Source organism: Pteropus medius, unplaced genomic scaffold (genome assembly GCF_902729225.1).
Source record: "Pteropus medius unplaced genomic scaffold, Ma_sr-lr_union100, whole genome shotgun sequence".
In the NCBI taxonomy this organism is placed as follows: domain Eukaryota; kingdom Metazoa; phylum Chordata; class Mammalia; order Chiroptera; family Pteropodidae; genus Pteropus; species Pteropus medius.
In genome coordinates this window covers 67,500,606-67,513,282 of record NW_024349800.1, presented here as the reverse complement: position 1 = coordinate 67,513,282, position 12,677 = coordinate 67,500,606, and the positions used below count along the sequence as shown (strand labels likewise).

General features: G+C 45.5%; 1 protein-coding gene across 1 annotated transcript in view; it reads left to right on the top strand.

Annotated features, from left to right (window-relative positions):
- DSCAML1 (DS cell adhesion molecule like 1) overlaps positions 1 to 12,677 on the top strand; it is a 324,128-nt gene that overhangs the window by 28,450 nt on the left and 283,001 nt on the right. The window lies entirely within an intron of this gene.

Sequence of the window (12,677 nt, the reverse complement as noted above, 5' to 3'; positions counted from 1 at the left end):
GAGAGAGATATGTTCTTAACCTCACTTGACAGATGGGGAAACCAAGGCTTGGAGGATTGAGGGGCTGCCCAAGGTTACACAGCCAAGGAGGAGTATACCAGAACTCTGGTTTGATTCCTGCGCCCCAGGGGCTCTTGAGGCCTCACCTGGAACATATGCCTGCAGCTCCCCAGGACCCTTTCCAGTCTCCTAGCAGGCAGGCTGCTCTGCATTTGCATGCCAGTTGGTTGGTTTCAGAACCATCAGCCACAGCTCCTCAGTCAAGCAGAAATGTCTGTGTTCACAGGTGCCTCTGGCGGTGTGTGCATGTGTCATATTTTGCTTTTCCATTTAGTTCATGGCAGGCGCTGCATTTCCAGAGCACCCACTGGGTGAATTTCAGCAGATTTAAGACAATTGCAAGCAAATGCTCTGCCCCGGGATCATGCCGTGGCAGTGGACACGGAGCAAGTGGCATTGTTTGGTTAAGTTGGCACCTCTGTAAGTTACCCTGAAATCAGAGTGGAATTCTTTATAGAAGGTTATCCTACACATAAATCATCATTAGACTACCTCATTTTTGTTTAATGCCTACCTAACTGTGCTGTAGTCTAAAAATGTGTGTTTAGTGAAGTCAAGGGTTGCAGGGAAATTATAGGGTTTTCAAAAACCCATTTGCTTTGCTGGTGTTCACATCAGAATCAATCTTGCCTTTAGTTCTCAATCTCATTGCAAACATGCAGTATTGCTTGCCGAATTCTGGCATTTAATGTAGGGTAGCGTTTATTCAGAAGAAGCCAACGGTGCTTACAGAATGGTAGAGCTATGTATAGATGGCACTTCCTGCCAAGCCTGTGATTTTGAACTCTGTCGCGTATCAATGAGACTTCACCACCAGAGCTGGAGTCACGTGGGGACAGCAGAGGCCTGGGTGGCAGCAGGAAGGGAGCCTGAATCCATAATGACTCAAGCAAGCCTCACTGCACCAGCACATAGTAGGCACTCAGACAGTGGTTGTTGAATGCCTGGAGGAACATTTAAATGGGAGGTGACTGACTTTGGATTAAGATATAAAGGGGGTGGATTAAAATGAAGAGAGGGGTGTAGTTCTGTAGCTGCTAGAATAAAGCCCTCATTTGCTCCCATTATGCCACAAATCAGCAGGGCTTGCTTGGAGCCTCTTTTTGATGGGAAAGCTAAAGGGCATGGGCTCTGGCCTCAGAGAGATTTGGGTTCAAATCCTGGTCCTGCTCCTTATTGCCATATGACCCTAGGTAGGTCCTTTAACCTCTCTGAGCTTCAATTTTTTCAGATGAGAGGATTTGAAAATATATGCTTTTTCTATACAAGGAAAGTATTTTCCATGTTATTTTATATTTTTCTATATAGATCTTTTTTCTACAAATAGATTCTCTATATGTAGTTTTCAATTTTTCTTAGTATTGAGCAGATACATGATACTCTGTTCCAGGATTAGTAATCTTCTCCTTGAGACCTGGAAGGACTCCATGAGGAGTGAATTTCTAGGAGTGATTACCCAGGAGTGAGCATCCAGGGGTATGTATCCAGCAGTGAACCTCATGATGTGAGCATTCAGGAGTGAGCATTTAGGTTTGAGTGTCTAGGTATAAGCATGAAATGTGAGCATATAGGAGTATGAACTCGACTGTCATTACACTGGGGGAGAGACAGGGTAAGGCCTTGCTGTTATCCCACAAGGCTGAAGCCTACTCCCTAACATTATGATTTTGGCCTTTGTGTTCTACCAGGTGTCTTGCTGTGTGTGGAATCCTCAGGAGGTTAGGCACCTGTCTTGTCGGCTACTATGGAGCCCACCTTTGCGGTATAATGCTAAGCCAGCTGGAACAAGGAACAGCCCTCTGCTTTCTAGTACAGTGGGCCCAGAGACTTGCACTATGGCCTCAAAATTGGAAATGTTTTCCTCTCATACCTAGAGATTCCTTCGCTCCACTTCAGGGTTAGAGCAGATGTGAATACTCATATCTTTAGGACATGGAATCTGCTAGAATCCTGGAGCGTCAGCTGAAAAGCAGACAACAGTGTGGGAGACAGAAACCTGTGATGGTGAGTGGCTAGGGCTGGGAGTTGGGGCCCGGGTGGAGTCTGGGCTCTGAGTTCAGCTTCTGATTGTGCCTTGGAGTCAGCCAGGTAGCAGATGACTTTTGTCAGCTGTGTAATTGTCTGGTGGGCTCTCAGACCACGTGAAGCAGAAGAGAAGGAAAGGGCTTGTATGTAGATTATTCCAGAACCTATTGTTACTGACACAGGCTTAGGGAAGCAATTGTGCAAAGCCTGATGAGATGCAGTTGTACCTCCTTAGGGCCTGTGACAAGGAAGGGGCACAAAATCCAGCAGGACAGAGCTGGCAATGCCATATCTTGTGTCAGCCTCATCCTCTGAATCCATCTAAATGGCTATATTGGCATAAGCAACAATCAATTGATTGGATTATTAGTTCATTATTTAATTTAGCAAATGTTTTTTGAGCAGTCCCTATGCACAAGATACTGTGTTATGTAGATAGTGATTCCCAAGGGTCTTCGTTTAAGGATTTCAAGGGATTTGGAGAAATTCCTCTTTCCACAAACCAAAGAAACTCATCTTAATAAAAATATACGTGTGTATGTGTGTGAATAATATGCATAGTGCAATTTGTACATATTGAATATGTACATATATGTATTCACACATACTCTTACAGTTTTTGCCTGTGGAGAGAGGAGAGAGACTCACCTGTGTAGACCCCCAGAAACACCCAGAGCAGAGCCCTGCAGCAGATGCGTTGGCCCACTGTGTGGGCAGTGCCACGGGAGCATCTAGCTTAGGAGCGCATCGGCGTGAGTGTCCAGGTATTGGCCTTTTCTCCTAAACAGAGAGGACAGTTTCCTATTCTCTTCATCTTCTCGGTCGGAATGAGGGTTCCCTAGGTGTTCGGAATTTTATGAACAGCCTTGGATCAGTCGTTATTTAATGAGGCCTATTCGGTGTAGGAAGGATGGGCAGAGGCATAGAAGATGTGGGGAACACTGTGCCTGTTTTTCAGGGACTTGCTGTCTAACAGGCAAAATGAGCTTTGGATGCAGGTGACCCTAACATGAGGCAGAGGTGATGAGGACACATGAGAGACACAGTCTCTGGGCTTGGAAGCAGGGAGCCCTGTCTTCTGTACTTAGAGCAGGCTCTGTGTAAGCGGCATTTCCCATGTGTCCTGGAGAATGGATGTTTTGGCAGGCCGAGCTCCTGCAGACGAGAGCGTTCTAGACCTGCCACCTTTCAAATCTAGAATCACCTGGAGAGCTTTTTAGAAACACTACTGTCCAGGACCAACTCCAAACAATTAAATCAGGATCCCTGGGGGCAAGACCCAGGTACTTGTACTTGTGAAAGCCCCTTAGGTGATTCTGGTGAGCCTCTGGTTTGCAAATCCCTGTTCTGCATACAGGAAGCCAGTGGGAAGGTTGAATGGAGTGTAAAATCCTGGAGCCTGATTTGACTGGAGCTCAGGATACATTTCAGAGTGAAGGGTGATTGATGCTCCACTGAGCTATGTGTAATTGAAGGACAATGGGGAGCCATTGAAGATTTTAAGTGAAGAATAGTCTAGAAGGACTTTTGAGAATAGGTCTTCAATGATTAAGGATATTCTCAGAAACCTGGAGATCATCCTTGCTCAGACTTCTGGGATCCAAGTCTGTCCTTGAATTCTCAAGAATGATAACTGGGCATCCTTTGGACAGGTGGGCTGCAGGCAACCTCTGTCCTAAACCTCATACTACCATCTTTTTTTTTGTCCCCTTCCCCAGGCTGCTGTCCATAACCCAGGGCACCAGTAAGGCAAATGTGGGAGCTTGTCAGAGAGACCTATGGAAGGAAGGGCCCCATAATGTCACACCCAGAGTTTAAGCAGTATGGGGTCTAAAGCAAGCTAAGCAATCTTTTTCTTTTTATAATACTAGTGAGTTAAATTTGTACTGTGCTCTTACTATTTACAGCACACTTTATATATATTACACTTGGGTTCCCATAATGATTCTGTGTGGCATGGAACAGTTATTCCCATTTACAGATGAGCAAACAGAGGCTCAGAGAAGTTCAATGACTTCACTAACTCCTCCTATATTGGGAGAAGAAAAGCTTCATGACAGCAGAGAGGAAGCACTGTGGGCCACCATTTATTCTGCTACTGGACTGTGGGCCAGATACTATGCCAGGCACTGTCACAGATGTGACCTCATGTTTTACAGACAGACTATCTTGTTTCCTCATGGTATAATGAATGGGAAAATATTTGGCCCCTCCAGCAGTTACACAATGGGATAGATAAAATAATCAGACCACTCCTCTGGGTGTGTTTCATGAGTTTACCTCATCAAGGCCCTTTCATATTGTTCGATTTCATTTTATTCTCACAATAGGTGGTATCATCTCCCATTTTCAAAAGAGGAAATCGAGGTGAAGAGAAATGCCTTGCCCAAGGCCAGGTAGTAGATTCAGAGTGGGCGATGAGGCCACACTGTGTGGAGGGCACTGACGCTGCACTTGCTCTTGTGTGAGACCTGGGGGTGGAGGGGGTGGTGGGTACGAATAAAACATACAGCACTATACGAATTGCTTTATACAAACTAACTCATTGATCCTCCCAATATCGTGAAAAGTAAGGTAGATATAATTATCATCTCCATTTTAGAAATGAAGAAAATGAAGCACAGAGAGGTGAAGAAACTCACTCAAGGCCACACAGCTAGTAAGAAGTGGAGTGGGGTCTCACAGCTGGTGCCAGAGCCCTCTCTTCTCCTTTAGGCCATGACATGTGAGTCTCCTGGTTTCCAGGTCCAGGATCTTCCACTGGACTGGGCTAGGAGGAGGAAGGGAAGACCACAAAAGTCAGGCCTCCATTTGGGTGTTGCGTGTGTGGATCTGAGGCCTCAGTCTGCATGTGGCCAGCTGTGAGACCCCACTCTGGAGGCTGGGTATCCAGGTGTGAGGCCTGTATTTGGAGGTAGATGCCCAGGTATGACCTCTTTAAGCACCTACGTGCTCTCTGCCTCTTCCCTCTCTCCTTTGAACATTTGTCTAATAGTCGCCAGCTCCCCATGAGTGTGGTAAGGATCAGGCTGGAAAGGTGGGGAGGGAGCCTGGGGTTTCCAGTTTCATTTTCTCACTAAATGATTTTATGCTGTCTCTCTGGATGTCAGTTTCCTCTTCTGTAAGCGAAGGACCTGGAACAGATAACCTCATAGATCCCTTCCAGCTTGGATCAGTTTAACACACTCCACTGAGCCCCATGTGCCCTCTGTCATGCTAGGCACTGGGGACACAGTGACAGGTATGTGTCCTGCTGGAGACACAGACATGTTAAGAAAAGAGCTCTAACATGTGTATTCCTTAAAGACACTCTTGCACATATAGCAAGACAGCAGCCATGTTTGTGATAACGAAAAATTGGAAACCAATATGGATAAATTAAATATTATATTCCTACAATGAAATATTATTCTGCGGGAGAAATGCATGAATCAGAGCTTTACAAATCAGCCTGGACACGTCATGAAAAATGTTGAATGGAAAAAAGCAAATCGCAGAAGGATGCATACTTTATGGTACCATTTATTTAAAGTTTGGAAACATGCATAACAGTCCCCTGTATTGTTTCTGAATACATACATATGTAGCAAAAGTATAAAAACATGCGTGAGAACGATAAACACCATATTTAGGATAGTGCTTACCTCTGAGAAAGGAGGCAATGGGCTCACGCAAGGAAATACAACTGTTTTCAGAATGTCTTATGTCTTAAAATGTTTCTTCTAAAGAAGCTCTGAAGAAAACATAGCTAAAATATGCGTGGATATTTGAATATTATTTTTATTCTTTTCTATATGCAAGATATATTTCATTAGAAAAGCATCCATTTCAATGCCATATGCAAAATGCTAAGAGAGGAGTGAGGTTACTGTTTGGGTTCCTGTGTGACAGTCTAAGGTTGGGGGACTCGGAGTACAGAGAGAGGGAGGTTATTGGTAAAAGTGAAATTGGGGGGCTGAAATTTGGAAGGTGGAGTTGGGGACGGACCAGCGCACATACCACATCTCAGCTATGCCCTCCGTGACCAATTTCCTGCTCCCTCTGCCCCGGCCACCTTGGACAGGGTTGGCACTCAGAGCTGTTAAATAACAATTGAAAGTGGTATAACTATAAGAGGAGAGGTGTATCCACCTCGGGATCCCATTGTAATCTGTTTCCCATTTATGAGAGTCAGGAGACCCAGCATGAGGCCACTGAAAATGAAGAATACCAGAGTATTCATGGGGCTGTGAGGGCCCCTTGCTCTGTGAAGAGCTGGGGACCGAAGAGTGTCCTGGCAACCATCCATCTTTCTGTCCTCGGGAGCAGTCAGTCAATGTCAGAGGCCAGCTGGGTAGGGACAAGTGACTTGGGGATGGGAGAGAAGCCCAGATAATTATTAACCCCATTGAGAGGTTTACTCCCAATTCCAGCTCAAATTACAAGAGAAAGCTGGGAGCCCAGGTCATAGCCAACAGAGAAACCTGAGAGAGAAAGGTAATCTCCTGGTGCTCCTGGGGCAGGAGTCCGTCTGGGGGCCTAGAGAACAGAGGGCAGGCAGGGATCACCAGCTGCTGCCTGCTTACTTGGCTTTTAGAAGACCTAGTTTTATTCCAATTTATCCTGCAACAATGATGTCCCCTGTCGTGCTCTTCCTCTATTTACCCCACTCTCTTACATACCCAGGTTCCCAGGTGGCACATGCTGGTGGTAGAATTGATATGTCAGGGCTGGAAGGGGCCTTGGAAATCATGGCACCCAATCCCCGTCTCATTTTATAGATGCCTTGCCTGGGCCTGGGATCCCGGCCTCAAGAAGCATCGTACCACAGGATGAGGGAGGCTGTCTCATTCTCAACAGGGCGGGTACATGTTGAGATCCTCTCAGGACTGGCAGTATCGTCGGAGTTTACAAAGAACACAGAGTTAGCTAATGTGCTTATCAGTGTGTGTGTATGTGTGTGCAGGACAGTTTATATCTTGTTTGGCACAAGTAGACATATAACAGACATGTTCCTGGAAAGCAAGGTATCAAATCTCATCTTAATTGGAAGAGTACTCTTTTTAGGAAAACCTTGAGGTGATGTTGGCAAGCGTGTGGATCGTTGGGCATGCTCACACACTGCCAATGCAAGTAGCTGGTGATACAACCTTTCTGGGAAGCAATTTGGCAATACATATCTGAAGCCATAAATGTCCATATTCTTTGGGCTCTAGTCTTAAGAAATAAGCCAAGATGACAATAAAGATTTCTGTTAACTGCAGTGTTATTTACAACAGTGAAAAGTTTAAAAAAAATTCTAAATTTCTAATAATAAGGAATGATTAAATATTTTATGGTATAATACAATGAGATAGTCCAACACATTTTTAATTACATGAAAAAATATCATATGTTAAGTGGAAAATACATTTTATATGTAATAGGATCCTGATTGATTAAAAATACATATATATGATATATGTATTATAGATGAACATCTTGAAAGAAATATGGAAAAGCTATTAGTGACTGCTATGGCTATCTCTGGGTAGTGAGATTAGGAATGTTTCTTTTTCTTTTTCTTTTTTTTAGTTTTCTACATTTTGCGCGTATGTGTTGAAGAGATTAAATATGAAGTGGTTTTGAAACGGAAAAGCCATGTCTAAGTGTAGATACTTTGCGAAGTAGCTGCTGCTCCTGCTTTTTTTAGGAAGTTCTTCTTTTATGAAGTTCCTTCTTACAGTGTACTGAAATCTAATTTCATGAAATTCGTCTCTTAGGTCCTTCTCCTGCCCCCTGCCCACCCCCGAACTTCCACAGAATAAGTTTCCTTCTTTCCCCATGGCACCTTTCAGTTACCTGAGGACAGCCTTTACCCTCTCCTGTCCCTCAGTGTCCAACCCCAGTGTCCCATTCTCCTGGCTGAAGCAACACGTTTCTGCAGCAGTCCCTTCTATGATCTGATCTGGTCTTACTGTGGGTGCCACCTTTGGTCATTCTCCAGTTTGTCGACGTCTTTCTCAAATTTCAGGCACAGAGTGAGTTCCTGTACCACAGACGTAAGAACAGAGGGTTCAATGAGACTCTCGCCCCCTCCTTGGTTGGAACATGCTGTTTCTCCCAGTACATCCTGGGATCGGCTTTTTCATCAGCCACCTCATGGTGTCTGCTCTTTCTGAGCTTACTGGCTCGCAGTTGCTCTGGACCCTTTATCTGAATTTGTAAATTCCTCATTTGTAAAATAAGATTAATAATATCTTTCTATAACCCAGATATCAGTAGGATGGCCCTGCCTCTTAAATAAAACTATAAAAATTGCCTCTGGTCTTAATTCCACATCCTTGGACACATCCCGTGCCCCTCTCAAGATGTCTGCAAGTTCCTGGGGAGGTTTCTGGTCTCATAGCTGTAACTGGGTCCGGCTTCTCAGCTCTGCTGAATTCTCCTTCTTTGCTCTGTTTCAGGGATTCTTCTTTATTTCTGTCCTAATGCCGACCAAATGTGGCCTCAGCCTCTTTTTTGATTTTGACAAAAGTCTTGCTCTCACATAGGCCTATGTACATCTTGCAGACCTTCCTGAGGGCATTTTGGAGACAGATGACATGGACCAAGGAAATGCTTCTCTGTCCCGTAGGAGTCCATTAGGCACCTACCATGTTGAGTGGCCTTCTTCCTTGTCCCCCCCGCCCCGCCCCGATCTCTGAACTGGGGCTGCCAGTCTGATCTCTGAGAGGAGCCCACTTTTCTCCTTTCCACTTCCCAAATTAACCTTCCCGACAGGGAAAATTCAGAGGGTCACTTGAATCTTTCACACAATTTCAGGGAGTGCGTTGTGTTGCTGTGTGTTAATACATCTGATAGTGAGAAAGCTTGTGCTTCCATCTCCTCCGCTCCTCTGCACTTTACCAAAGGGCAGGGCTTTCCTGCTCCCAGAACAAAGGACCTTCTCTCAGGGTGGCAGACGCACTGGTGGCTGTGGTTTTAGCGGGATGGGCGCAGGTGCAATGTCTCGTCTCAGCGATGGGCAGGGGACAGGCTGTCAGGCTGCCCTCTTCACTCTGTGGCCAGGTGCTCCTTTGTTTTAATGGTGTCAGCCCCAACACTCGGAGCCCTCCTACTCCCGTGGGTGGGGAAAATTTATAATCTGATTTTGTGACTCAATGAAAAGAAAATGTCAGAATTTCTTAAAAGGTTAAAAAACAAAACCAAGAACCCTTTAAAATGGCTCGTTTTGCATTTGACTTGACTCCGCAATTTGCTTATAGTCTAGAGGAGATGTCTTGACATTCCTAAGAGAGTGGGAATTTTCCAAAGGCAGGACCTCTGGTGTAGGGGAGAGAGAGAGCAAGCGAGAAGGAGCAAGGTGGTAAGGGACCGGGACTCAACTCTGCTGTGCCTTGCCTTGGGCAATTACTTACCTGTCAGAACTTCCCCATCTATAACATGGAGATGCTGATGGAAGTTATTCTTTCACTAGTGCTCTCTCAGCCAGGAGACCGACTAGCTGCTAATGTTTCCTTGGGGGCTCTGCCTCCTTCCTTTAGGGAAGTTCTTCCTTAAATCCTCTCTTCTATCATAAATTAGCATCCACATAATCCACCTTTCTTATTTCTGGTCTTATGAGTGTTATATATTTCCTTACAAGCCCTGGAAACATTTTTTGGGGCTCCACAGAGACAGGGGAATTAAACTCAAGTGCTGCCCAGTGACTTATAAGAGAAGTCACTGAAGGCTTTCGAAGCATTGTTTCCTTGGACAACAAATCTCAGAGTCTGCTGCCCTAAGGCAGTGCTTCCCAACTGTTTTCACTTCTCAGCCCAGGTAGAACAAAAGTAATATTGATTTAGCATATTGGGGCAAAAGGGGGAAGTTGCCTACAGTGGGGTGACCTGCTCCCTGCTCCCACAGAGGCTGGGGGATCTGCCCAGCCAGGTCCTGTCCTGACTTGGGTTGAGGGATCTCTGTGCATGAGTTGCCCATTTGTGGAATCAGGAGGAGACTGTGGGGAGCACAGTAGGTAGGTAGGAAGGTAACTGTAGGTAGGTGAGGGGTGAGTTTGGAAGTCGTGGTTTTCCATGGGCGAGAAAGTATCGTGACAGTGCAGATTGGCCCAGGTAGCTTCCTACAGCCCTTTATCTTTTTCTCACTCCTCTGTTTCCACATGTCTCCTCCCAGAGGGATTTTAATTATAAAGTTACCGTTTTAAGAATAGCTAAAAGGGGGTGAGCCAGTGAGCTGTCACCATCAGTTTTCAAATCCTTCCTTCTTCTGCTGCCGGTGGAGAAGGATCCATCATGGCCCCTGGTCCTTTCTTCGCCTTCTATGAAAGAGTGTGTGTGTTGCGCCACCTGTCCACCCACCCACCCACTTACCCACCCATCCCCGCTGTACCCTCCTGATTAAACCCTGGGTCCTGGCCCAGAATATAGTCATAGCTCAGGTGACAGTTAAGAGAAGCCTCCTTCCTCAAGGAGAACTTTCGACATGAAGGTGGGGAAGATCAAGGAGCAATGGCTGTTGAGGGGAAAGGGTGACAGAGACAGAGTGACTGCCGTGAGTTGAATTAATTCCCTGGTGTCGGATTTAATGAAGGGCTGCCTCTGTGCTGCCTCAGAAAGGCACATCACGGAATGATCGGTGCTAGATGCACGCACAGCTCCAATTAAGTTTCTGCATCTCATGGGGGCAGGGCGCCTTTGAATCTCTAGACTCGGGTTTTTTTGTTTTTTTTTTTGCCCCCTCCTCATTCCAGGCTTGCACAGCCCTAATCCAAAAGTCAGGGATCGTTGCTTCTCTTAAAGGCAAAGGACTGCAGGATCTTTTTTAGCTACCTACATACGTCCCTGGTGGCCCTATCTTCTCGTCTCCCTTAGTGGCTTTTGGTAAGGCCCGTGCCTCTCCTTTGCAAACAATGCCTATTTCACCTGGTCCACAGTGAATAAATCCTAGAATCACAGAGGCTTAGCACCAGGAGGGGACTGGGGACCTTGGAGATAGTCTAGTCTAGAGTCATATAATTAGTAACAGAGCTGGTACTAGAACCAGACTCTCTAGAACAATCTCCCTGGCCTTCTCTCTCTCTGTCTGGCAACATGCAGGGTGAATGACAGCTGCTTCTAAGCCCCACTAAGTCACAGATCTCAGCTGCCAATTCAAGGTGATTCTTACAACCATTGCCGAATCATGGCAACTGAGCCAAGTACACACTTGACAATCAACAAAAGTGTACATACATCATCTCATGTTATACTTGTTGTGTTGAAGGCCAGGGGGATACTCTTACCCTTGGGTATGAATCCTAGCTCAGCCTCTAACTAATATGTGACCTTGTACAACTTATAGTGCTTAACTTCTCAAAGCCTTGTGTTCTCATTCAAAAATTGAGAAGAATAACACTTATCACACAAGTTTTTAAGAGTAGACTCTCATTTTATAAATGAAAAATAAGGCTCTGAGAGTAAGTGACATGCTCTAAAACACAGTGGTGACAAATGGCAAAAGGATAACTGAATGGAACGCAGGTCTTCTCACTCCCAGCCTGTGCTGTTTTTACATCACCATTGCTACAATGATGTTGCCCTTCTTCTTCTCCTTCATCATCATCATCACCATCATCACCATCATCACTGTCATCATCATCATCATCATCTTAGCTACCATTGATTGAGCCATTACTTTGTGCCAAGCACTATGCTAAGTCCTTTATAGATTTCATACCATTTAAACCTGACAACAACCCTGTGATATAGCCTTTAAACTCATTCCCATCTTATATTCTAGGAAACAGAGACTTAGAGAGGTTGAGTTGCCCAAGACGAAGAGCTAATAAATGGCTTCCACAGGATTCACGGCCAGGTCTGCCTGACTCCCATGCCCACACGTCACTCACTATGTTCCCACCACTTCTGCCACCATCCCGGGGTCATAGCTCCCCGAGAAGTTGTGAGCTAAGTGACAAGAGAGGCTTTGACGTTCTTTCTCTCTGGCTCAGCTTCTGAGAATCCCTGTGTCCCATGCTCTGTGCTAAGCCAGGGGTCCTGCTCAGCCCTCCGGGCATCCTTGCTTCGCCACTGGGCCTTTGTGCTAACTCTACCTCAGAAATTAAAATTTGCATTGTTTCCCAGTAGTGACCCTAGGCTTCTTCTCTCTCATTTATAGAATGGGAAATTGAGGTCCAGAGAGAAGATGGTACCTAACAGGTCCACATAGAACCTCTAGCAACCATACATTCTGGTCCCAGACCCTGTCTTTTCCCCAGGCCACTCTGCTGAATGTTCCCTGGTCCCTGAGAGCAACCAAAAAGAGACATTCTTTGGCTACTATGCTAATAAGTTTTCTTTGTCCCAGCGACCTGGTAGGTGTGCTGGCCTAGAGGGCTCTGGATAAGCCTCTTGAGAGATCCAGCATCCATTCCTGTCCTCCAGGGCTCTCTCCTACTCACCTTGAGGTAAAACACTGCCATGAGATAGATACACTTCAATTCTTATGTGGCCCAACTCCCTTCCTCTTTTTTGGTGGGACTACTAATGAGAACCTAATGTGAGCCACTGGAGTAAATAAACACAAATTATTGCCGCACCCTATAGGTTTAAGCTGGCAAAGCTTTTTTCTTCTTGCTGTGGCTTTAATAA